Here is a 26,878-nt window from a genome sequence, read left to right on the forward strand (position 1 = left end):
TTCTTGAGAGATTTAACCACTTAAGGACCAGGCCTCTTTTTCAGATTTGGTGTTTACATGTTTAAAACTGTTTGTTTTTTTGCTAGAAAATTACTTAGAACCCCCAAACATTTAATTTTTTTTTTTTTTTCTAACACCCTACAGAATAAAATGGCGGTCATTGCAATACTTTTTTTTCACACCGTATTTGCGCAGCGGTCTTACAAGCGCACTTTTTTTGGAAAAAATTCACTTTTTTGAATAAAAAAAATAAGACAACAGTAAAATTAGCCCAAATTATTTTTTTTATATATTGTGAAAGATAATGTTACGCCGAGTAAATTGATACCCAACATGTCACGCTTCAAAATTGCGCCCTGCTCGTGGAATGGCATCAAACATTTAGCCTCAAAAATCTCCATAAGCGACATTTAAAAAATTCTACAGGTTGCATTTTTTGCGTTACAGAGGAGGTCTAGGGCTAGAATTATTGCTCTCGCTCTACCGATCGCGGCGATACCTCACATGTGTGGTGTGACCGCCGTTTTCATATGCGGGCGCTACTCGCGTATACGCTCGCTTCTGTGTGTGAGCTCGTCGTGACGGGGTGTTTTTAAAAACCTTCTTTTTTTTTTTTCTTTTTTTTTATTTATTTTATTTATTTTTACACTGTTTTAAAAAAAATAAAAAATAAAATGGATCACTTTTATTCCTATTACAAGGAATGTAAACATCCCTTGTAATAGAAAAAAGCATGACAGGTCCTCTTAAATATGAGATCTGGGGGGGTCAAAAAGTCCTCACATCTCATATTTGGACTAAAATGCAAAAAAAAATGAAATGAAAGAAAAAAAATGACATAAAAAAAAAAAATATACCTTTTAAGAGGTATGGGCCGAAGTGACGTTTTGACGTCGCTTCCGCCCTCCTATGGTATGGAGAAGAGTGGGGGCCGTCTTAGCCTCACTCGTCTCAATACCCAGCTAGGAAAAGGACCCGATCGCCTCCGCCGCTACCGAGGGCTCCGGTAAGTGGCGGGAGGGGGGAGTGGCACCTCTCCTGCCGCCGATAGCGCTGATCTCATGCCGAATCTGCCGCGGAGACCACCGTTATCGTACAGCCGACCAGCGCCTGAAGAGATGGATATCTCGGTTGTGGCAGCAGCTGCTGCCATTGCCGAGATATCCCTCTTCAAAAATAGGACGTACATTGTCGTGCGGCGGTCGGCAAGTGGTTAAAGAACTGCCATACAGTACCAGTTTACTTTCAGCCGACCCGGCGATACGGTATGGTTATTGACGCGGGTTGCGTCCTCCAACTGGATTTCCAGGCTCCTCCAGAGATACCAGCCTTGCGCTTGGTCCTCTCCTTGAAAAGTCCTCCCCTGGATCCTCCAGTCGCCTGGCTTCTCCCCGCAGGCAAGACAGCACCGGACCACCCCTCGATCAGTAGAACCCAAGACTCTTGGGCCTACTCCCTCAGCTGTAAAGCCTTGAGCCAGCCGGCCCTGAGGCGCAAAATCATGCGACACACACCCCAGGCCAGGAGGGCCATGAGGTCAGGATAGTGAACCCTGGAAAAGAGACCCCCACAAAATGGTGTCGGTACCTTAAATACCCTCTCCCAGAATGCACAGGGGGGAAACCACTCCCACTGGGCCATTTCTGAGCAAAAGGTGGTCAATACATCCAGTTTGCTGCATTTCTACAACTACCAGCAGCGACAGCCACACCTACGGTCAAGTGGAAACTAGTGTATAGGGATGAGCTTCGAACATTGCCTGTTCGCCGAACAGTGAACAATTTGGGGTGTTCTCGGCAAATTCGAAAAGCCGCAGAACACCCTGTAAAAGTCTATGGGAAAAATCTAAAGTGCTCATTTTAAAGGCTTATATGCAAGTTATTGTCATAAAAAGTGTTTGGGGACCCGGGTCCTGCCCCAGGGGACATGGATCAATGCAAAAAAAAGTTTTAAAAACTGACGTTTTTTCGGGAGCAGTGATTTTAATAATGCTTAAAGTGAAACAATAAAAGTGTAATATTCCTTTAAATTTCGTACCTGGGGGGTGTCTATAGTATGCCTGTGAAGGAGCGCATGTTTCCCGTGCTTAGAACTGTCCCTGCACAAAGTGTCATTTCGCAAGGAAAAAAAGCCATTTAAAATCATTCGCAGCTATAATGAATTGTCGGCTCCCGTAACACAGAGAACACTCATTGAAAGTCATTGATGGGGGGGGGAAGCGTGGGGTTCCCCCAAATTCAATTACCAGGCCCTTCAGTTCTGGTATGGATATTAAGGGGAACCTCGTGTCAAATAAAAAAAAAAAATGATGTGGGGTTCCCCCCAAATATCCATACCAGACCCTTTATCCGAGCACGCAACCTGGCAGTCCGCAGAAAAAGAGGGGGGGGACGAGAGAGCGCCCCCCCCCCCCCCTGAACCGTACCAGGAGACATGCCCTCAACATCGGGAGGATGCTTTGAGGGTCTGTGACCGCTCAAAGCACCATGTTGATGGGGACAAGGGCCTCATCCCCACAACCCTGACCGGTGGTTGTGGGGGTCTGCAGACGGGGGGCTTATCAGAATCTGTAAACCCCTTTAACATGGGGACTCCCAGATCCCGCCCCCCCCCCCCGTACAAAAGTACCCCTACCATTTCACAAAGAAAGTGTAAAAAATTGTTAAAAAACGCACACACACCGTTGGGATAAGTCCTTTATTAAAAATAAAAAAAATTAAAAAAATTCCAGTAGTGGTAAATCCACTCTTGCTATCCAGCGATGGGTGTCTTTATATATTTTTTTTAATAGACTTTTCCCAAGTGTGTGTGGGTGTGCGTGTGTGGTTTTTTAACAATTTTTTTTTACACTTTCTTTGTGAAATGGTAGGGGTACTTTTGTACCCCCTTACCATTTCAAACGGGGGGGGGGGCTGGGATCTGGGGGTCCCCTTGTTAAAGGAGGCTTCCAGATTCTGATAAGCCCCTTGCCCGCAGACCCCCACAACCGGCAGCCAGGGTTGTGGGGATGAGGCCCTTGTCCCCATCAACATGGGGACATGGTGCTTTGAAGGGCCACAGACCCCCAAAGCATCCTCCCAATGTTGAGGGCATGTGGCCTGGTATAGTTCAGGAGGGGGGGGCGCTCTCTCGTCCCCCCTCTTTTCCTGTGGCCTGCCAGGTTGCGTGCTCAGATAAAGGGTCTGGTATGGATATTTGGGGGGAACCCCACATCATTTTTTTTTTGACACAGGGTTCCACTTAATATCCATACCAGACCTGAAGGGCCTGGTAATTGAATTTGGGTAAACACCATTCTTTTTTTATATCAATGACTTCCAATGAGTGTTCTCTGTATTACGGAGTCGACAATTCATTATAGCTATGAGTGATTTTAAATGACTTTTTTTCCTGCAGAAATGACACTTTGTGCAGGGACAGTTCTAAGCACGGGAAACATGCGCCCCTTTACAGGCATACTATACACACACTCCCAGGTACGAAATTTAAAGGAATATTACACTTTTATTGTTTCACTTTAAGCATTATTAAAATCGCTGCTCCCGAAAAAACTCAGTTTTTTTTAAACTTTTTTTTGCATTGATCCATGTCCCCTGGGGCAGAACCCAGGTCCCCAAACACTTTTTAGGACAGTAACTTGCATATTACCCTTTTTGAACGTTCAAATCCCATAGACTTTAATAGGGTTCTAAAGTTCACGCAGATTTTAGGTCTGTTCGCAGAATCTGGTGCAAACCGAACCGGGGGGTGTTTGGCTCATCCTTACTAGTGCAACCCAGCTGAACTGGTACAGAAACCAGAACTTTTCGGAATAAATAGTCTGAGCCAAACTGCAGCTTCAGACAACTTAACCGGTTCCCGACCAGCGCACACCAATGTACGTCGGCAGAATGGCACGGGGAGGCAAATAGGTGTACCTGTACGTCCCTTTAAATTTGCTGCCCTGCCATCGCGATCGCGCCGCCGGCAGTGCGCTCGCTTGTTGGTCGGGACCCCCGTGAGTCCAGTCGTGGGTCCCGCGGACTCTATTGCCGCGGGCATACCCGCGATCATCTAACGGGGTGGCTGAAACGGAGAGATGCCGTTATAAACAGCATCTCCCCGTTCTGCCTAGCAACTAGTGACGCTGATCTCTGCTCAATGTGATTGGAGCAGAGATCAGTGTTCACTAAATGAAAGCCCAGCCCCCAACAGTTAGTAACATACCCCTAGGAACACTTAAAGAGGGATTCCACCAAAAAAAAAAATATTAAAAGCCAGCAGCTATAAATACTACAGCTGCTGACTTTTAATAAATGGACACTCACCTGTCCCGGGTTCCAGCGATGCCGAGGCCGATCGATCGCTCGGCTCTCGGCTGCTGTAGTCACCATTCTAGGTGAGGGAATCAGGAAGTGAAGCGAATCGGCTTCACTTCCCGGTTCCCTACTGCGCATGCGCGAGCCGCGCCGCGCAATAGGAAATCTCCGCGCTGTCACTGGGACCCGTGTGTGTCCCAGCAGACAGCGCGGCAGGGCAGGAAATGGCGTAGACTCCCACAGGAGTCTATGCCCGGAAGTGGGTGAAAATACCTGTCTTTGACAGGTATCTCCACCCCCCTCCCCCCTGAAAGGTGTCAATTGTGACACCGGAGGGGGGGAGGGATCCGATCAGCGGAGGTTACACTTTAGGGTGGAATCCCGCTTTAACCCCTACACTGCCATCCACTGGTTAACCCCTTCACTGCCAGTGTCATTTACACAGGAATCACTGCATTTATATAGCAGTGATTGCTGTATAAATGACAATGGGCCCAAAAATGTTTCAAAAATGTCCGATGTGTCCGCCATAATGTCGCAGTCACAATAAAAATCGCTGATCGCCGCCATTACTAGTAAAAAAAAAAAATTATTAATAAAAATGCCATAAAACTATCACCTATTTTGTAAACGCTATTACTTTTGCGCAAACCAATCAATAATCGCGTTTTGCGATTTTTTTTTTTTTTTTTTACTTTTTTTACCAAAAATATGTAGAAGAATACGTATCGGCCTAAACTGAGGAAAAAAAATGTTTTATATATTTTTGGGGGATATTTATTATAACAAAGTAAAAAATTTGTTTTTTTTTTCAAAATTATCGCTCTATTTTTGTTTATAACGCAAAAAAATAAAAACCGCAGGGGTGATCAAATACCACCAAAAGAAAGCTCTATTTGTGGGGAAAAAAAAAGGACGTCAATTTTGTTTGGGAGCCACGTCGCACGACCGCGCAATTGTCAGTTAGAGCGACGCAGTGCCGAATCACAAAACGTGGTCTGGTCTTTGGCCAGCAAAATGGTCTCAGGGGGGGGGGGGGGGGCTGAAAGTGGTTAAATTTGAAAAACAATAACGTTTGCTCATTAGGAGCAGGGCACTACAAATAGTTTGTTTTATAATGCCAGGTTATTAACTTCATTCCTTTCATCGTTTCAATCCTATATGCAGACTATGGTGCCGTGGTTTTGAGTTTGTTGAACCCTGATCTGAAACTCATTGTTATCTGGAAATGAAAAAAAAGGACATCTCAAAATTGACATGAACAATTCTGTGAATATTTGACTTGCTGCTACAGAAAAGTGCAGGTTGACATTATTTATGACACATTGAAAGGGTTATTACAAAGTATTAATATTGACGTACTTTATTTCCATCGAGGACTTCAATTGTTTCATTCCTTTCTCCCATGAAGTTATTACAATATAAAAATGTCAGGTTGATTTGCTTATAAGCATCGCCGCCTCGCTCCCAATAATGTCTGGGAGGACAACAAGGAGAGGCAGACGTTCCCTTGGCACTGTAAGGGGGCCAGCAACAAATGTGTCCACAGGCAAAGGTGGGCGTGGTGGTCAGTCCTCAGGCAGGGCATCATGTCCTCTGTTTAGTGAGTTTGCCCGTGCTATCCATCCACGGCATGCAGAGGAGGTGGTGGACTGGCTTACTAAACCTTCCTCATCCTCCTCATGCTCTGTCAAGCCAGCAGAGACAAGTGCGCAGTCCCCTGCAGTTGCCAGAGTGGATAAACCTTCCTCCTTGTCCACATCTCTTCCTGCCAGGGCTGTCTTTAAGGCAGGGCAAAAGGGGCAGCTGTCCTGGGCCCTGTCATTGTTGTGGGGCCCAAAGCAGCTGCCTCATACTTGCCAACTATCCCAGTTTACATTCTCTTGTCCCTTGAAGTTTTAGTCCTGTGCTGCTACTAATGCTGCCCAGCTCTGCCATATTGTTGTGTACAGATGACTCACCTGCAGACCTGTGTTACATGTAAATACTGGCATTCATATGTAAATAGCAGTGAAATGCATATGTAAATAGCTGAGGCCAACTGCATTGATATGTAAATAAAGGCTGCATTCATATGTCTATCATGCCCCCCTGCAGTGAGGAGAAGATGTGCTGTAACCTATAGCAACCAGTGAGCTGTATTACTGTACAGCAATCTCTAGCAGCCAATCAACAAGGAGAAATGTGCTGTAACCTCTAGCAACTAATCAGTGAGCCTTAAAGAGGAAGTAAACCCTGATGAGCTTACTTCCTCTTTCATTCCCTGCAAAGGCAAAGCATAATGGACTACTATGCATCACATCGCATCGCATCGCATAGTAGTCCATTATGTGTCACTTACCTGACACAGGAGCCAGTGAAGTCGCTGCTGTCCCCTGTAGTCCACCGCATCCATCTTCTTGGTGGAGTCTCGCAGCTCCGCCGATGTCATTCGGCGAAGCCGCGATGACGTCACTCCCGCGCATGCGCACGGGAGCCGACACACGCGGCAGCTCCGTCGTTGGGAATGCCGCGCTCAGTGCGCCTGCACGCCACTGTCTACGGCGCATGCGCCGTAGACAGCGGTGCCTGTTTTCGGGCAAATATCTCCTAAACCATATATGTTTAGGAGATGTTTCTTGGACCTACAGGTAAGCCTTAATCTAGGCTTACCTGTAGGTCAAAGTGGTTTGTAAGGGTTTACAACCACTTTAAGGAGTGCTGTAACCTCTAGCAACCAGTCAGTGCGCAGTAATGATATGCTGTAACCTCTGGCAACCAATCGCTGCCTGATCTGATACAGTAAACTGATTTTAAGTCTAGCTGCTATTTATTGTATGTCTCAGAGAAGGTGGAGAGCAAAATTGCAAGGGGGGAGGGGGGCCCTAAGAAATTTTTTGCCCAGGGTCCAATCAATATTAAAGACGGCCCTGCTTCCTGCCATAGCTCCAACATCAGCCATTGAGGAGTCAGCTGAGTTATTTGACCACAGCGTCAGCCACTTGCTCCTTGATAATGCCTTGATAATGCCCAGCCATTACTAGATTCAGATGTTGGTTCTGAGGTTGAGGAGGACAGGAACACGAGCCTAGTGAGAGGGAGGAACACTGGTAGACACATTGGCATTCATGTTCCCCAAGCCGCAGCGTATTGCCAAGTTGTCTCCAGTGGCAATGATGGATGATGATGATGAGGTCACTGATGCGACTTGGGTGCCAGAGCAGAGGATGAAAAATGAAGGTGAGGCGGCACAACCCCAAGGAGGCCGACATCAAGAGAGTAGAGAGCAGCCACCCTACTCCATCACATTCTGCAGCTGTTATGGGCCCACTCCCCATAGCTCAGCTGTCTGGGCCTTTTTCAACACTTCTGCAGCAGATCACACTGTTGCTATCTGCAAACTGTGTCTCAAGCACATCAAAGGTGCCAAAAATACCAACTATTTGGGTACCACATGCTTAACAAGGCATTTAACGTCCAACCACTCAGCCCGTTGGCAAGAGCACCTAAAAGCCACACAAAAGGGACACAAATCTGTCCCTCCTCCTTACCCACTTCAGTCTGCCCCTGCTATACTGAGTCAGCCTCCACTGATAGGGATGAAGTATAGCACAGGGTTCCCAGGTCCCAGCAGCACATCTGCCAGCAGTACACCACCCGCTGCAAATTTCTCTGCCCCATCTGCTGCAGCAGTAAAAAAAAATACAGACCCTGCCACCCACATGCCCAGCGTCTAAATGCAAGCTTGTCAAAGCTGTTGGCTCTCCAACTTCTGCCTTTCGGCCTGGTGGATTCTGGTGGATTCTGCCCCCTTCCGTGAATTTGTACAATTTGCTGTACCTGTACCCCAATGGCAGGTTCCCAGTCGCTACTACTTTTCACGTTCCATCTCTCTACCATCAAGTGGAAGGGAATATTCTGGCATTATTGGGCAAGACAGTGAGCCGTAAAATCCAACTTACTGCTGACATGTGGTCCAGCAACCATGGACAGAGACGATATATTTCATTCGCAGCACACTGGGTAATGCTGCTTGCAACTCGGAAGGATACAGGACTCGGTACTTCAGCGTGTTGTTCCCCCATGTCTCCATATAGCTGGTGGCAATGATGCCAGACCTGTGAGCTCTACCCCCTCCACCTCCACCACCTCCATGCCCTCCTTTGCAGAATTGTCCTATGAACATCAGGTACCCCCTAAGCTTTCAAAGGGCTATTCCATGAGTCAGGCTACAAAGGTGCCACGCAGTGCTTCAGCTGGTGTGTTTAGGGGACAGGAACCACACCAGGGCAGAGATTCTTGCAACTCTGCAGGGACAGGCCCAGAGGTGGTTCACACCACACCAGCTGGAGCCAGGAATGGTGGTGTGCGATAATGGCTCCAACCTCCTGTCCGCCCTTAGACAGGGAAAGTTGACACGTGCCATGTCTGGCACATGTCCTCAATTTGGTGGTGCAACATTTCCTAAATACATACCCAGGGTTGCAAGATGTGCCAAAGCTGGCCAGAAAAGTCTGTAGCCATTTCAGATGGTCATACACAGCCAGTGTTCAGTTGGCTGAAATTCAATGGGAATTCCACCTGCCCGTAAACCGCCTGCCTACCAGGTGGAACTCAACTTTGGCAATGCTGCAGCGGCTTCTATACATGTAGCAGAGGGCTGTCAACGAGTACCTCTGTGAGTACGGCATGACGACAGGCTCAGGCTGCATCCAGTGTGCTTTCAGAACGGGCATTCGGTGCTGCAGGAGGTTTCATTACTGATCATAGTTTGTCCACAGACTCCATGGACTGTTTGACTTTTATAAAAATGAATCAGTCCTGGATTACCAGCTATGAAGCCCCTAATGCCGATGTCACTGATTTAAGTCTTTTTGGGATGTGGAATCTCAGCAGGAATTCGAGGCTGCCCAACTTTGAGTGGTTTGCTGGTGGACATCAAGTCCGCTCGACTCGCGGGCACACTCCCGCAGCCGACGTACACCTATGGCGATTCACGCAGGAGAGCCAACCTGCCGCCATATAATGACGTTGGCTGGTCAGCAAGTAGTTAGGCCATCCCTGAACTGTTCCAATAGAGTTGGGAGCACGAAAATGTCCAAAATGTCTTGGTATGCGGATGCCTTAAGAGTTTAGTTTACTGGAACTATGAGACCAAGCCCAACCCCTGGAAAACATACCCACACCATAATTCCCCCCTCCCAAAAATGATTTGGAGGGGTGGCCCAATACTTTTGGAAATAGTGTGGATGAGTGAGTTTGGCGTTGTAATGGAATTTTGGCAGGTCAACCAATCAAGCATGTCAAGTTAATTTGATCGGCTGTTTTTAGTCTTCCAGGTTCTTGCTGAGGTAGCCATACTAACCTTAAAACTTACACTGGAAGCAGACCAAGCGTCTAAGGATGCTGCATTTACAACACTTGCTGGGTCTGTGAAACTCACAGATTTCACCCCAGTTCTGGCCCAGTATAGCTGGGATTAATAATTCAACTTTAAGGACCCCAGAACGAGAAGCACAAGTGGTCCACAGGGGGCAAGTTCTTACGAAACAAGACTTTGGAAAAGATGATCATTTATGTCTGCCAGACACTCTTTTCCCTCCAACTTGACACATGGACCGTGTCATCAGTCACAAGCAGTTATGGCCGCCTTAGTAAAGGAGCGTGGGATAGAGCCAGGGTTCACCACAGTTGTTGTTTTTTATAACATACCACTTCTTGTTTTACCTGTTTCCAAAGGTGTTACCAAAAGCTGAACATCCCTTCCAGAGATTATTGATATTGATGCCTTGTTGAAGTCATATTTGTCTTTTGTACCTCTTCCTTTTTTTTTTTTTTTTTTTTATGTAGCATTGTCTGTGTTTACATACGCTGATAAGTCAGCATGCCAACAATTCAGCTAGAAGGCCATTCTGGCCACAGGAGTGTACAACCAGTACTCTGTAAATATGTCTTATCAATCATTTTTTTCCACAATGAAAAGTCATTTTGTAATGAAAAAAGCTGCTCAGCTATTATTTTCTCCACAATGAAGTTTGTTTCTTTGGCCAGGACTACCTCCACCTTAGCGTGTGGAGGTTCCAGGTTAATCGGTTCCCGACCAGCGCACGCCGATGTACGTCGACAGAATGGCACGGGCAGGCATATTGGCGTACATGTACGTCCAATATTCAATGCCGCCCTGCCATCGGGAGCGCGCCGCCGGCGGCACGCTCCCGCGCTGGTCGGGACCCCCGTAGGTCCGGTCGCGGGACCCGTGGACTCGATCACCGCGGGCATCCCCGCGATCGACTCACGGGACGGCTGAATGGAGGAAATGCCGTGTAAACAGCATTTCTCCATTCTGCCTAGCAACTAGTGACGCTGATCTCTGCTCCATGTGATTGGAGCAGAAATCAGTGTTCACTAAATGAAAGCCCAGCCCCCCCCCACAGTTAGTAACACACCCCTAGGAACACTTAACCCCTACACTGCCACCCACTGGTTAACCCCTTCACTGCCAGTGTCATTTACACAGGAATCACTGCATTTATATAGCAGTGATTACTGTATAAATGCCAGTGGTCCCAAAAATGTGTCAAAAATGTCCGATGTGTCCCCCACAATGTCGCAGTCACAATAAAAATCACTGATCGCCGCCATTACTAGTAAGAAAAAAAATAATAAAAAATTATTAATATAAATGCTATAAAACTATCCCCTATTTTGTAAACGCTATAACTTTTGCGCAAACCAATCAATAATCGCTTATTGAGATTTTTTTTTACCAAAAATATGTAGAAGAATACGTATCGGCCTAAACTGAGGGAAAAAAAAAAATGTTTTTTTATATATTTTTGGGGGATATTTATTATAACAAAAAGTAAAAAATAATGCGTTTTTTTCGAAATTGTCGCTCTATTTTTGTTTATAGCGCAAAAAATAAAAACCGCAGGGGTGATCAAATACCACCAAAAGAAAAATGCTCTATTTGTGGGAAAAAAAGGACGTCAATTTTGTTTGGGAGCCACGTCGCACGACTGCGCAATTGTCAGTTAAAGCGACGCAGTGCCGAATCGCAAAAAGTGGTCTGATCTTTGACCAGCAAAATGGTCCGGGGCTGAAAGTGGTTAAAGGTGATAGCAGGTATGGTTAGTGATCAAAATATTAATCAAAAGAGAGGAGACTGTAATGGAAATCTGTGATTTCTGTATATAATTGTATTCTATTTTATATGTATTCCACACTGCCCTCACTGTGCACACGGCAACTAATAATGTTTTCAGTACATGTTTTGCATTCTTTCGAGTCCTGATTAGAATTAGCCTGCCTATGTTACGCCCCTTGTTACCATAAAGGTACAATTGTAATATTAATGTGATACCTACGTAACCATGTGTATAAAAACCTTCAACTGCATCATAATAAAGGAGAACAGTTATTTGGAAAGATGCTGAAGGTATCTTTTGTGTCTGTTCCCTACTGCAGTAGTTATCAATTTGTGCATGTAAAAGCGGGTGTCCCAATACTTTTGACAATATAGTGTATATAAACCTAAACAATTCAAAAACCTGAAGAATCTATATGCAAGCTATAGTGTCGTGGTTTTAACATTGTTCCAAGCTCAGAACCCTGACCTGAAACTTAATGTTATCTGTAAAAAAAAAAAAAATCTCAAAAATATACATGAACCTAAACAATTCTGTACAGTATATATCTGACTGGTTGTGTTATGACCAATAGAAAGGGTTACTAAGGAGGGCGTGGTTTGGTACCGGTGATTTATCAAATATAGTGTCCCCCATCGGATAGTGTCCGCCCTGTACTGCGCTTGCTCAATACGGAGGACAAGGAGAAGCCGAACATCTCCGAAGATGAACAGCGCCTGCGCTGTGAGTCCAGATTCAAGCCCCACCAACCAAGTGGACACAGAGTTAGAATAAAAAATAGCCGAGCGAAACGAGGCCGTGCCCAAACCGTGGTGAGCAAAGCAAGCCCGCAAGGGGCCCTGTTACTATGAGCAACTGTATGTCCACTTGCATGATGGGGCTTCAACCTGGACTCAGTTAGAATAAAAAATAGCCAAGCGAAACCAGGCCGTGCCCAAAGCGTGGTGAGCGAAGCGAGCCCGCAAGCGGCCCTGTTACTATGAGCAACCGTATGTCCACTTGCATGATGGGGCTTCAACCTGGACTCAGTGCGCAGGCGCCGTTCTTCAGAGACTTTCGGTGTCTCCTTCGCCTCCGTACTGCCACAAGTGCTGCGCCTGCGCAGTACAGGGCGCACACTATTCGATGGCCAGACACTTTTCGACAGAACACTGGACGCTAATGTATGCCTGATCTCCATGCTCCAGTCTACAGAGGTGCCTTTCTCAGTCCAGCAGAGCCATCTACCCCTGCAGACATGGGGAAACCTAATGCCCCGTACACATGACCGTGTGTAGGCTCCATCGGACCGCTTCCATCGGAATCTCCGTCGCACAAAATTTGAGATCTGGTTCTCAAATTTTCTGACAACAAAATCCGCTGTCGGAAATTCCGATCGTGTGTACACAATTTCGAAGCACAAAGTTCTACGCATGCTCGTAATCAAGCAGAAGAGCCCCACTGGCAATTGAACTTCAATTTTCTCTGCTCATCATACATCACCGCATGCTTGACGTTCGGAAATTCCGACAACTTTGTGTGACCTTGTGTATGCAAGACAAGTTTGAGCCAACATCCGTCAGAAAAAAACTGTGGATTTTGTTGTCAGAATTAGGGATGAGCTTCGCGTTCGAGTTGAACATTGCCTGTTCGCCTGTTCACCGAACAGCGAACAATTTTGGGGTGCTCACGGCAAATTCGAAAAGCCTCGGAACACCCTGTAAAAGTCTAAGGGAGAAATCTAAAGTGCTAATTTTAAAGGCTTATATGCAAGTTATTGTGATGAAAAGTGAAATGGATATTTTGATGATAGGCAACTCCTATCCTCATATTGATTAGTGGTTCCAAATTAATAACTACTGCAGTAGGGAACAGACACAAAAGATACGCTCAGCATCTTTCCAAATAACCGTTCTCCTTTATTATGACGCATGTGAAAGTTTTTATACACATGATTACGTAGGTATCACATTAATATTACAAATTGTACGTTTATGGTAACAAGGGGCGTTACATAGGCAGGCTAATTCTAATCAGAACTCGAAAGAATGCAAAACATGTACTGAAAACATTATTAGTGCCGTGTGCACAGTGAGGGCATTGTGCAATACATATAAAATAGAATACAATTATATACAGAACCTACAAATTTCCATTACAAAAGTATAAAAGGGGCTCCTGCGCTGTATGAAAAAAAAGGGTATGACAAAACTATTCTAATAGGTGCAGCAAACACTTTATGAGTTGACTCTCATTAGTGTATAAACAAAAAAAGGGGGGTGTGTTGCGCTTCCTATATTAAAGACCAATAATGGACTATCTCAAATAAAAATAACAATGCTAACGGTAAAAAGTGCAATCGTGCTAAAACAAACAAGAACTAGTGAATGGAAGTGCATCTGTGCATAAAATATATAAAATGCGTACAATATTAAATATATAAAAAAATATCATATACGTGACACCAACAAGAGTGCTGTGATGCAAAGTGCATATATCCAAAAATCAATGTGAGTAAAATACACACAATAGACCAAAACAAATATATAAATACATAAAACAGTAGCAGCGAAAAAAAAAATATATAAAAAATATAGCAGCAAAAACGATTAAATCTATATTTTTTTTCACTGCTGCTGTTTTATGTATTTATATATTTGTTTTTGTCTATTGTGTGTATTTTACTCACATTGATTTTTGGATATATGCACTTTGCATCACAGCACTCTTGTTGGTGTCACGTATATGATATTTTTTTATATATTTTTTTATATATTTAATATTGTACACATTTTATATATTTTATGCACAGATGCACTTTCATTCACTAGTTCTTGTTTGTTTTAGCACGATTGCATTTTTTACCGTTAGCATTGTTATTTTTATTTGAGATAGTCCATTATTGGTCTTTAATATAGGAAGCGCAACACACCCCCCTTTTTTTTTTTATACGCCATTGTGATGAAAAGTGTTTGGGGACCCGGGTCCTGCCCCAGTGGACATGTATCAATGCAAAAAAAAGTTTTAAAAATGTCCGTTTTTTCGGGAGCAGTGATTTTAATAATGCTTAAAGTGAAACAATAAAAGTGTAATATTCCTTTCAATTTCGTACCTGGGGGGTGTCTATAGTATGCCTGTGAAGGGGCGCATGTTTCCCGTACTTAGAACTGTCCCTGCACAAAGTGTCATTTCGCAAGGAAAAAAAGTAATTTAAAATCACTCGCGGCTATAATGAATTGTCAGCTCCCGTAATACAGAGAACAGTTATTTGAAAGTCATTAATAAAAAAGAAAAAAAAGAAAGCGTGAGGTTCCCCAAAATTCAATTACCAGGCCCTTTAGGTCTGGTATGGATATTAAGGGGAACCCCACGTCAAATTTAAAAAAAAATTACGTGGGGGTTCCCCCCCAAGTATCCATACCGATTTTAAGGGGAACTCCATGCGAAATTTAAAAAAAAAATGGCGTTGAGTTCCCCCAAAAATCCATTTCAGACCCTTTATCCGAGCACGCAACCTGGCAGGCCGCAGGAAAAGAGGGGGGGGGTGAGAGAGCGCCCCACCTGAACCGTACCAGGCCACATGCCCTCAACATTGGGAGGATGCTTTGGGGTCCCCCCCCAAAGCACCTTGTCCCCCTGTTGATGAGGACAAGGACCTCATCCCCACAACCCTAGCCGGTGGTTGTGGGGGTCTGCGGGCGGGGGGCTTATCAGAATATGGAAGCCCCCTTTAACAAGGGGACCCCCAGATCCCGCCCCACTCTGTTTTAAATGGTAAGGGGGTACAAAAGTACCCCTATCATTTCACAAAGAAAGTGTGAAAAAAATGTTAAACACACACACACCGTTGCAAAAGTCCTTTATTAAAAATAAAAAATTAAATTGAAAAAAAATTCCAGCGGTGGTAATCCACTCTTGCTATCCAGTGACAGATGATCATCTCTCCGGGGTCCAGCGATGGCTGATCTGATCCAGCGATGGGTAATCTCTCCCTCCAGCGCAGCGTATCTGTATTCATTATAGCCGCGAGTGCTTTTAAATTACTTTTTTTCCTGCAGAAATGACACTTTGTGCAGGGACAGTTCTAAGCACGGGAAACATGCGCCCCTTTACAGGCATACTATACACACTATTGTTTCACTTTAAGCATTATTAAAATCACTGCTCCCGAAAAAACTGTCATTTTTTAAAACTTTTTTTGTTGCATTGATACATGCCCCCTGGGGCAGGAGTCGGGTCCCCAAACACTTTTTAAGACAATATCTTGCATATTAGCCTTTAAAATTAGCACTTTTGATTTTGAACGTTGGAGTCCCATAGACTTTAATAGGGTTCTAAAGTTCACACGAAGTTTAGGTCTGTTCGCAGGTTCTGGTGCGAAGCGAACCCAGGGGGTGTTCGGCTCATCCTTAGTCAGAATGTCCGATCGTGTGTACGGGGCATAAGGGGAACTCTTCCCCAACTTGGTCCCGATTCCCCCAGGGGAACCGAACCCCAGATGAGCTGCAGCATATTCAACTACCTTTTAGGCAGGCCCCCTGAATCCCCCATTGACTATGAGTGCCTGCACAGAGCTCTCAGACCCAGGGGAAGAGATACTGACCCTCCCAGAGATGTAGTATGTTGCCTGTTCAATTTTAAATTAAAGGAAGAAATTGGCATCCTGGTTGTTGCTTAACCATATCCCCTCCACACTCAAGGAACATCCTCTCATTGACCCGACACTCTGTTGTTTCAGGGAAACATGTAAAAGAATTGCACATCTTTCCGTTCCGGGACCCTTAACTCCTATAAGACTTAACCCTGCCTTCCTCCCTGGTATTGTCAGGAAAGGCTGGCTGGGGACAGTGGTCTGTCACCTGTCTGTGCGCGCCTGCGGGTGCCTGAGCGTGTCCGTGCTGGTGCGCGCATTCGCGCGGTTGCGCGCTTTCGCGTGCGCATGCGCAGTTACCGGCGCCAGGCGGGCTATTTAAACTCAGTTCTCCCTTCAGATCTTGCTGCTTGATCTACAGCGTTCCTGAGACTATTACCTGAATCTGATCTGTTTGTGTATTGACCCAGCCTGACCTGTGACCTTCCCTGCCTTCTGCCTGCCTCTGACCTCCGGCTTGTCTACGACTCTGCACCTGTCTCATCCCCTGGTCCATCCGTGCTCATCAGTTACCGACCCGGCCTGCTCCACATACCTGCCTCTGTCTGCTGCATCTGTTCCTGTACTGACTGTCTGATTTGACCCGGCTTGCCTGACTTTTCTGCGTGCCTGCCTCTGAGTGATCCACCTGTTCCTGTTGGTCTCCTGCTGTCTACTGGTTCCTGTCCGCTGCCACAGGGGCCTGCTTGTCCAGCTACAGTTCCCAAAGTCAGCCTGATCCATCCTCCCGCTGTTGATCCCGCCAGGCACTCGTGCTACCTTTGACTCCCGTGCCTCCTGTCACCATCATCAGGGGCCGTGAGTCGGGGACGCAAGAGAGGTCTCCTTCTGCATTCCGGGCTCCCTACTAGGTACGTGACAGGTATGTCCGCACAATTCCTAAAAAATCAATGGCGACACCCAGAAATATTAGCACATCAATTTTTTTCCGCGACGGCTCTCTCCTAGAAAGTCTTGCGCTAGTGCCTACTCTCACCAACAACCCTCTCCCGCTCTGGACCTACTTTCAAATCCGTCACTTCCTACGAGATCAATGGTGATTCCTCCATTTCAACACTTGTGGTCCCAATCTAGCCCCCCAACAACATTTGATTTCCAGTATCTATACCATGCTATTTGCAGATTTCGCCCCTAAGGCTGGAAAGGCTTACAGGACATGGGAAAATAAATACACTTAGAAATATCAGACGACAAACGGGAATGTATATTTATGATAGCCCATAAAGGCTCCCTAAACGTCTCCATTCTAGAAAACAATTACAAGACCCTGACTCGCTGGTACAGAACCCCAGCGATTCTAAACAAGCGCGATCCTTCCTCTCCCTACAAATGCTGAACATGCGCCGGAGAACCAGGCACCTTGTTACACATCCTGTGGTGATGTCCGTTAAAACAACCTCATAATCTGCACAGCAGAGGTACAGCACCCGGAAGAAATCAGCATAGCACAGGGATGGTGGGAGCCCCTCATAATAAGCAGCCCCAGGAGGAAGTCAGCACAGCACAGGGATGGTGGGAGCCCCTCATAATATGCACAGCAGAGGTACAGCACCCGGAAGAAATCAGCATAGCACAGGGATGGTGGGAGCCCCTCATAATAAGCAGGCCCAGGAGGAAGTCAGCATAGCACAGGGATGGTGGGAGCCCCTCATAATAAGCAGCCCCAGGAGGAAGTCAGCACAGCACAGGGATAGTGGGAGCCCCTCATAATATGCACAGCAGAGGTACAACACCCGGAAGAAATCAGCATAGCACAGGGATGGTGGGAGCCCCACATAATAAGCAGCTCCAGGAGGAAGTCAGCATAGCACAGGGATGGTGGGAGCCCCTCATAATAAGCAGCCCCAGGAGGAAGTCAGCACAGCACAGGGATGGTGGGAGCCCCTCATAATATGCACAGCAGAGGTACAGCCCCAGGAGGAAGTCAGCATAGCACAGGGATGGTGGGAGCCCCTCATAATGAGCACAACAGAGGTACAGCCCCAGGAGGAAGTCAGCATAGCACAGGGATGGTGGGAGCCCCTCATAATAAGCATAATGACTGAGTCGTCTATGCAACGACAACTGATCCGAAATTCGTAAACAAAAATTCATATTGCGTACAGAATTCGGACGCACAGCAATTCGTATTTCGGATCCTCCCGAACGTATGAATTTTGGGAAATTCGTACGAATTTGAGATTCGTACGAAACTAATCGCATATGTCTAGCCTCTAATCAATGCAGTCAAAATGTGCATTCCCCGACATTGGGGCTCCCCTCGCTTACCGACCATCCCAGAATGGTTCAAACAAATCCAACAGAATATCTGAAATGGAAGGACTAATTTTCATTGCCCGAGACTCCCCAGCTAAATTCTCAAAAACATGGGCCTGTTGGAACCACTTCCGACCAACCAACAGATATCTGACATTAATGGGATAATCCCTTTAACATGATCTGCCCACCCAAGATAAACACGTACAACACCCCCCCCCCCCCCTCTCTTCTTCCTTTCCAGAAGGTATGGGCCTCCCACCCCTACCCAAGGGACAAGTTCAAGAGGCCCGTGTCGATTTTTTTTTCCATTCGCGACTTTCCAGTACCAGGTGTCTAATACACCAAATTGCCACCACCAAGATATCTCACCGTAACCACTTAACCATTAACGGAGACTGAGGAGATAAACACTAACCTCCCAATCCTCTTGACCTCCCCCTCCTCCCCGCCCCATCTCTTCACCTCTCTGTCTTCCACCATCCACTAAGACCCCGTTTTACTACCTGTTGCTAATTGGATGTTCAAGACAGAACACCCAGCTGGCAACATCATATTCCTTTGGATTCAATTATCATACAAACACCCAGACCACTATTCGCACCTATGGAAACTCCCTTGACTATTTTTACCACTAGACAGAAAGACGTTCTATGGCATGTAGTAATATTTACTCTAAAGTTTAACTACTGTTGATCTTACCCTACATAACCCTTAAAGCGGGGTTCCACCCTATAGTGGAACTTCCGCTCATCGGAACCCTCCCTCCCCCTCCGGTGTCACAGTTGGCACCTTTCAGGGGGGAGTGGGGTGCAGATACCTGTCTAAGACAGGTATTTGCACCCACTTCCCGGGGCATAGACTCCCACGGGAGTCTATGCTGTTTCCTGTCCCGGCGTGCTGTCTGCTGGGACACACACAGGTCCCAGACACAGCGCGGGCCATTCCCATTGCGCTGCGCGACTCGCGCATGCACAGTAGGGAACCGGGAAGTGAAGCCGCCATGCTTCACTTCCTGATTCCCTCACCGAGAATGGCGGCGGCAGCAGCCGAGAGCCGAGCGATCGATCGGCCTCGGCTGCCGACATCGCTGGACCCCGGGACAGGTGAGTGTCCATTTATTACAAGTCAGCAGCTGTAGTTTTTATAGCTGCTGGTTTATAATACTTTTTTTTCCAGTGGAATCCCTCTTTAAGCTTCCTCTGGATTTTAAAACTGTTTACTCGAGAGACTCGCTGTGATATCCAGGCTTTCAATGCCTTTGTCTTACTCATAACAACCAATGTTCTTTGATTCCTAAACGACTGTATGATAATACTGTAATCTTGTTACTGTTATCCAATAAAAAATAAAAAAATTTTACTAAATATAAAGACTGACTTATATTAAATATCCATCAAAGACCTTGGTTGTTTAAATCCTTTGTTCTGTGAAGTTATTATGATAGGTGTACTAAACAAAAGATTGTCTTTATTGTTATTATTTACGAGGGTGACGAAACGAGTTCGGGGTGGATCATGAAGACTCCCAGAAAATGTACATAGCTGTGAGTGTGTGGGTTTTTTTTATATTTTTTTTATTTTTACAAGTGGTTAATAGGTCAATTATTGGGCGGTTTGAAGCTGGTTTACTGATGAAGAGCTGAAAGATGTGAGTGTTTATTTGTGATGAAAGAGAGAGTGATAATAATGTAAACATATAGGAGATACATTTAATTCAACCACGTCAGCCCTCACAGTTGTACACCCTCATGGATCAGAACAAGGTTTACATTTCTGCAATGGACCTATTTATTCAGCAATCACTTGAGCCTTGCCTCCTGGGTGTGGACTTCTTCTATGGGGTCGAGCTACATAATGTCCCTGCTGCTTAAGTATTCACAGTGGTGAGTGTCCAAGCAACCTGCCTTGCTAATCATTGTCATCACCAGTGATGAGTATGGTATATGAAACCATAAAAATAGGAATCCGATATAGCGTAATATTGTCAAAAACACGTTTTAATAGATAAAGCATATAAAAGGAACACTCACATTTTGAAGAAGTCAAAATGGCGCATTGATATAAAAGTTGCAAGCGATGTCTGTAAAGGATACTACCCAACGTGTTTCGACTACAGAGTCGACCCCAGATGACGACTCCGTGGTCGAAACGCGTTGGGTGAACTCCTTTACAGATTTACAGGTTTCAGATATATGCATGTCGACACATTTTTCTTGACACTTTGATATAGCGTTACACAAAATTGTTTGTTTTAGCATTTGATGGGGCAAAATGGGAGCATTTGATGGGGCACAGTGGGAGCATTTGATGGGGCACAGTGGGAGCATTTGATGGGGCACAGTGGGAGCATTTGATGGGGCACAGTGAAAGCATTTGATGGGGCACAATAGGAGCATTTGATGGGGCACAACGGGAGCATTTGATGGGGCACAATGGGAGCATTTGATGAGGCACAGTGGGAGCATTTGATGGGGCACAGTGGGAGCATTTGATGGGGCACAGTGGGAGCATTTGATGGGGCACAGTGAGAGCATTTGATGAGGCACAATGGGAGCATTTGATGGGGCACAGTGGGAGCATTTGATGGGGCACAGTGGGAGCATTTGATGGGGCACAATGGGAGCATTTGATGGGGCACAGTGAGAGCATTTGATGGGGCACAGTGAGAGCATTTGATGAGGCACAATGGGAGCATTTGATGGGGCACAATGGGAGCATTTGATGGGGCACAGTGGGAGCATTTGATGGGGCACAATGGGAGCATTTGATGGGGCACAATGGGAGCATTTGATGGGGCACAATGGGAGCATTTGATGGGGCACAGTGAGAGCATTTGATGAGGCACAGTGGGAGCATTTGATGGGGCACAGTGGGAGCATTTGATGGGGCACAGTGGGAGCATTTGATGGGGCACAGTGGGAGCATTTGATGGGGCACAGTGAGAGCATTTGATGGGGCACAGTGAGAGCATTTGATGGGGCACAGTGGGAGCATTTGATGGGGCACAGTGGGAGCATTTGATGGGGCACAATGGGAGCATTTGATGGGGCACAGTGAGAGCATTTGATGGGGCATAGTGAGAGCATTTGATGAGGCACAATGGGAGCATTTGATGGGGCACAGTGGGAGCATTTGATGGGGCACAATGGGAGCATTTGATGGGGCACAGTGAGAGCATTTGATGGGGCACAATGGGAGCATTTGATGGGGCACAGTGGGAGCATTTGATGGGGCACAGTGAGAGCATTTGATGAGGCAAAATGGGAGCATTTGATGGGGCACAGTGAGAGCATTTGATGGGGCACAGTGAGAGCATTTGATGATGCACAATGGGAGCATTTGATGGGGCACAGTGAGAGCATTTGATGAGGCACAATGGGAGCATTTGATGGGGCACAATGGGAGCATTTGATGGGGCACAGTGAGAGCATTTGATGGGGCACAATGGGAGCATTTGATGGGGCACAGTGGGAGCATTTGATGGGGCACAGTGAGAGCATTTGATGAGGCAAAATGGGAGCATTTGATGGGGCACAGTGAGAGCATTTGATGGGGCACAGTGAGAGCATTTGATGATGCACAATGGGAGCATTTGATGGGGCACAGTGAGAGCATTTGATGAGGCACAATGGGAGCATTTGATGGGGCACAGTGAGAGCATTTGATGGGGCACAGTGAGAGCATTTGATGATGCACAATGGGAGCATTTGATGGGGCACAGTGAGAGCATTTGATGGGGCACAGTGGGAGCATTTGATGGGGCACAGTGGGAGCATTTGATGGGACACAATGGGAGCATTTGATGGGGCACAATGGGAGCATTTTAAGGGGCACAGTGGGAGCATATGATGGGGCACAGTGGGAGCATTTGATGTGGCAGCATTTGATATGGCACAGTGTTTGCGCTTGATGGCACAGTGGCTGCATTTGATGGGCACAGTGGCTGCGTTTGATGGTACAGTGGCTGCGTTTGATGGTACAGTGGAGGAAATTGATGGTACAGTTGTTGTGATCGATGGTATAGTGAGGCTGCAATTGATGGGGTTCAGTTTGTTTGCACCAAATTTTGCAAATTTTGAGCACCAGCCTCCACTGAAATGGAAGGATACCAAGCTACACCCCATCATAATTTAATCATACCCCTAAGGGGAGCAGCGAGTTGTGACTCACTGGTAAAACAGGAGTCATACCGGGAGGTGAGTGGCCAGAGAGCACAGGCGGAGGTTTGCACGGGCAATATATCATAGTTCTTGTGATTTTTTGCACAGAGGTGGAAGATGTTGACTCGTGGTATTTTCTAATGCCGTGTACACACGATCGGAGTTCCCGGCCAGAAAAAGACCGGAAAATGCGACCGTGTGTACGCTCCATCGGAATTTAGCTGTCCGAATTTCCGCCAGCCAAAGATTGATAGCATGTTCTCAATTTTCCCGACGGAAAAACTTTCTATCGGGAAATTCTGATCGTGTGTATGCAATTCCGACACGCCAAAAATCACGCATGCTCAGATTCAACTATGAGACAGAAGCTATTGGCTACTGGCTATTGAACTTCCTTTTTCTAGTCCCGTCGTACATGTTGTATGTCACCGCGTTATAAATGATCGGAATTTGATGTGACCATGTGCAAGCAAGACAGCTTGAGCCGAATTCCGTCGGGAAAACCATCAGAGCTTTTTCCGACGAGAATTCCGATCGTGTGTACGCGGCATCAAAGTTTTTTGTTTTTTATTACTGGCACATTTTTTTCTTTTACACGTTATGGCCTTTTTATTTATTTTTTTTTCAACAAAGATTTTATTGAAATCCAAGAACAGTACATGGTAACGACGTATCATAGGTACATTGGTCTACCATAAAAGATATATATGAACTCATCCTTTACACCTTTTGTACATGGAAACATCTCAAACGATTAGCGGTCTACATTTATAATTGTAGTCACCAGGCTAATGCCCCGTACACACGAGCGGATTTTCTGTCGGAAAAAACTTGGATTGTTTTTCCAACGGAATTCCGCTCAAGCTCGGCTTGCCTACTACACGGGTCGCACAAAAGTTCTCTGAACTTTCGACAGTCAAAACCGCGGTGACGTACAACACTACGACGAGCCGAGAAAATTAAGTTCAGTGTTTCCGAGCATGCGTCGAATTGTCTCCGAGCATGCGTAGGAATTCTGCGCATTGGAATTTGTACAGACGATCGGAATTTCCGATCGGGAACTTTTTCCGACCGAAAAAATAGAGAACCTGCTCTCAATTTTTTGCTGGCCAAAATTCCGCCAGCAAAGGTCCGATGTAGCGTACACACGGTCGCATTTTCCGATCCAAAAGCTCTCATCTGACTTTTTTGCTGGCGGAATTTCCGATCGAGTGTACGGGGCATTAGAGAGAAAGGGTTCTAGCATGGATAAGTACATTGACAGATATGAGAACGACCATAAAGCTTGAGCCTCATTTTTGTGATACTGAAGAGCTTGGGGGGGGGGGAGGAACAATAATGCTGGCTAATTGGATGGGGGAGGGGGTTGTTTAGGTGTGTGCTGGAAGAGGGGTGGTTTTGTTTGCCACCCAAAGCCCAAGCTGGAGCACCAGCCACTACTGCAAAACAAGCATTTTTTTTTTTATACGACAAGCCCCTGGCAGTCTCAGTGGAGTCGGAGGTATTGATCACTCTTTTGAAGATGAAGATTGAAGATGAAGTCCTGCCCAATGAAAACACGAGGAGTACCCATTCCTTACCTGCCTGGGCTCCTGCCACCGGTCAATCCTGAAAATAATGCCTTCCTGATGCCAGGTTCTCTGGTGCCGTGGATCTTGGCAGAGCTCACATGGCAGGTTTCCCTGTGGCGGTTGGCATTTTTCATTTTCTGCCCGGCAACGGGACAGGTAGAAGGTTTTGTGCCAACACCGTACGATTGCCATTCATTCTGTACAGGCTGCTGAGAAAGACTGCAAATAGGTTAATTAAAAAAAAAAAAAACAGCCCAACCCCCGGGAGCTGCCATACATCGGCAAGGCCCGGCCTAAGTCCTATTGACACTAGCAAGTTTTGGAGCAAATAGATAAATAGCAAAGAACTGGCAGACCCTCCTGCTTGGTAAACCGGCTCTTATCTACCTGGAAAAGCTATAGATTCTGCTGCTTTTCTGCCTTCGGTCAACAAACATGAAGACAAATACAAGATTAACTTAACCCTTTTAGCGGGACTTTTTATGGGCGACGCTTAGCGTAGAGAGAGCTCGTCGTCTGCTTTATGATTTCAGATGTGAAAGTCTTCTGCAAATAATCAGTTTTTTTATTATTTTATACCATGTATACAGTGCTGTGAAAAAGTATTTGCCCCTTTTTCCTGTGTGTGTTTTTTTTTTCGTTTTATTTGTTTGTTTGTTTTTGCATATTTGTCACACTTAAATGATTCAGATTATTAAACAAATTTTAATATTACACAAATATAACCCAAATAAATCCAAAATGCAGTTTTTAAATGATGATTTAATTTATTAGGGGGGAAAAAAAGCTGTCCAAAACTGCCCAGCTCTATGGGAAAAATTAAGTGCCCTCTAAACCCAATAAAGGGTCGTGCCTTCCTTGGCGGCCCAGTAAGAGCATCGTGTGCTTGGTGCTGAGTATTTTGGTCGACCTTTTACTGGGCACCCCTCTGCTTTCCAAGAGCCTGTGCTGGCGTGTGCCCAAACTCAAAAGTGCGCAGCCGAACAGGCATAACACTAGGGAAGACTGGCATTTGATCTGCCAAGTTTCTGTAAGGGCCGTGCATCGGCGTGCACTCTGAGCTGAAAGAGTACAGCTGCGCAGGCCTAACACTATGGAAGCCCCAGACTTCTGTAAGAGCCCTGCATTGGCGTGCCCCAGGCTTCTGTTAGGACTGCTCATGCAGTGCCCGTTATCAGTCCCACCACCCTCCCCCGGCGATGCATGTGGAATGCAGGGCCCGTCGGGGGAGATCTCTTCCTGTTGGCCCATTGCTTTCCATGTCCTTTTTGGGTGGCTGGGTCTATATTAAGGTAGGGGCCTGGAGCTGCAGCTCCAATAGCCCCTACATTAATCCAGCCCTGTTGGCGGCAACAACTATAGCCAGGCGTTTTCAAAAACTTGCAATGAGTATTTCACATCGCTGTGGAGTAAGGTGACCAGATTTTTAGAATGAAATCTATATATATATATATATATATATATATATATATATATATATATATATATATATATTTTTTTTTTTACTAGTAATGGTGGCAATCAGTGCTCTCTACCCATCGCTGCTGCCGCCTGCCTCACAGCCTCTCAGGTCTTACCAGTGGCGTAACTAGAACCTCCAGGGCCCCGGTGCAAGAAACCATGGAGGGCCCCCCTGACCTCCAGCCAGGGCTCTTCCCACTGATCCCAGGGGTAGCAGGACCTGGATAGCAGGGGGAACAAATCCCCTCCATTTTCCTCCTGCAGTCACTTAATGCCCATCAGAGAGACAGGAGGAGAAGCAGACTTTTAGTGGCCACAGTAGAAAAATTGAGGGGATTTGTTCCTCTAAATGCCCCCTGCCCCCATCCAGGTGTTCATGGGCAATTGTGACCCCTGTAGTTACGCCCCTGGGATGAGTGGCAGTGGTGGTAGTGGGATTATTGACAGCAGTGGTGGTTGAGGAGGGATAGGATCAGTGGCATCCGTGGTGGGGGATGGGATGAGTGGCAGAGGTGGGGAGGATGGAATCAGTGGCAGCGGTGGTGGTTTGGTGGGGATGGGATCAGTAGTAGCGGTGGTGGTGGGGGAATGGGATGAGTGTCAGTGGTGAGGGGGGGTGGGATCAGTGGCAAAGGGTTGTGGTTGGGGGGGTGGGATCAGTGATAGGGGGGTTGAATGGGATGAATGGCAGATGTGGAGGTGAGAATGAGATCAGTGGAAAGGGTGATGGTTGGGGGGGTGGAGGGGGATGGAATGGGATGAGTGGCAGTGGTGGTGGGAGGATGGGATCTGTGGTGAGGGTGGTCGTTGGGGGGGTGGGATGGGATGAGTGGTGCGGAGGGGAATGGTATCAGTGGCAAGGATGGTGGTTGCAGGATGGGATCAGTGGCAGCAGCGGTCATGGTGGGGTGGATCAGTGACAGTAGTGGTCATCATGGGGTGGATCAGTGGTTGTGGTGGTTTGGGGGGTATTAGTGGTGGTGGTGGGGGGGACGGGGAATCAGTGGCAGTTGTGGTGGTGTGTGGGGGTATCATTGGCAGTTGTGGTGGTGTGGGGGTATCAGTGGCAGTTGTGGTGGTGTGGGGGGTATCGGTGGCAGTTGTGGTGGTGTGTGGGGGTATCAGTGGTGGTGTGGGGGGTATCGTGGCAGTGGTGGTGGTGTGTGGGGGTATCAGTGGCAGCAGTGGTGGTGTGGGGGTATCAGTGGCAGTAGTGGTGGTGTGGGGGTATCAGTGGCAGCAGTGGAGGGGGTATCAGTGCAGCAGTGGTGGTCCGGGGGGTATCAGTGGCAGCAGTGGTGGTGCGGGGGGTATCAGTGGCAGCAGTGGTGGTCCGGGGGGTATCAGTGGCAGCAGTGGTGGTGCGGGGGGTA

At 46.6% G+C, this 26,878-nt stretch overlaps 1 protein-coding gene across 5 annotated transcripts in view; it reads right to left on the reverse strand.

Moving 5' to 3' along the window:
• Positions 1-24,264, reverse strand: part of LOC144000398 (uncharacterized) — a 117,593-nt gene extending 93,329 nt beyond the window's left edge. For 3 of the 5 annotated variants that reach the window (XM_077494210.1, XM_077494209.1, XM_077494211.1), the window contains exon 1: positions 24,054-24,260. The gene's annotated coding sequence lies outside the window, so the exon portion shown is untranslated. Of the gene's footprint in view, positions 1-24,053 lie in introns of all 5 variants that reach the window. The other 2 variants (XR_013278223.1, XM_077494208.1) reach the window with 2 other exon arrangements.
• Positions 24,265-26,878: the final 2,614 nt, after the last annotated feature.

The sequence above is a fragment of the Lithobates pipiens genome, unplaced genomic scaffold (genome assembly GCF_037356315.1).
Source record: "Lithobates pipiens isolate NorthernLeopardFrog02 unplaced genomic scaffold, aLitPip1_a1.2 Scaffold_22, whole genome shotgun sequence".
Lineage (NCBI taxonomy): Eukaryota > Metazoa > Chordata > Amphibia > Anura > Ranidae > Lithobates > Lithobates pipiens.